Below are 866 nucleotides of genomic sequence, written 5' to 3'. Positions count from 1 at the left end.
CATACATTTATAATGAGTAGAGCAAAGGCAATTGTTTTGTATTAGATGAATATAGTACTTGAACGAGTAAATAGCACATAAAAAAGAAACATATGGGTTACTGCAAAAGAGACCAGTAATATATTATCATTTTTTCTCATATTTTAGTCGGTAAATAGAATTGGACATTGAATTTCCCTCATTATTAATTGCAGTTTGATTATTTTAAGGGAATGTGTGATAATGGCATATTCTATCTCATTGAATGCAGTGTCGTGTTTTACTATCTCAAACCTGATGTGAAAAAAATAAGAATATATATGTTAACGGAAAAAGCAAAGACGAACACAAATTGGTACACTAAGAAATGTTATCATAACATATATAGTACATTTTTGATTTAGGGAAAATAGTAAACTATTTTGATAATAATCTAAAAAAAAAAACTTTATTGCAGGAATAATTCACGCGTATATACAAAAAATTAAATACACTATTGTGTGCATATGTACTAAGTATTCAGCGCATAAATCGCCTTATCTTAATCAACGTCTTCCAGTTCTCATTTTCATAGTGAAGCACAATAATCGTTTACTTAAAGCTAAGATATCTATATATATGGGGTTTCAATAGCAGTGCGAAAACAAATTTTAGTCAGCCAGCAAAAGCAAAAGAAAACTTCGATCTCAATCCATTACCGTTACAGAAAATGAAACCTACAAAGGGGTAAACTATAGTAATTTGAAACATACAGCACAGGGAAATTGTCAATAAACATTCATCAAATTGATAAACGGGGATATGAAACAAAAAGATTTTAACATTTGAATGAAAGACGAAACCTTATATTACTAATCGACTAGAAACTATACATTAAGAAAAAAAAG

Source organism: Penaeus monodon, chromosome 27 (assembly GCF_015228065.2).
Source record: "Penaeus monodon isolate SGIC_2016 chromosome 27, NSTDA_Pmon_1, whole genome shotgun sequence".
Taxonomy (NCBI): Eukaryota; Metazoa; Arthropoda; class Malacostraca; order Decapoda; family Penaeidae; genus Penaeus; species Penaeus monodon.
This window is presented reverse-complemented; position numbering follows the sequence as displayed.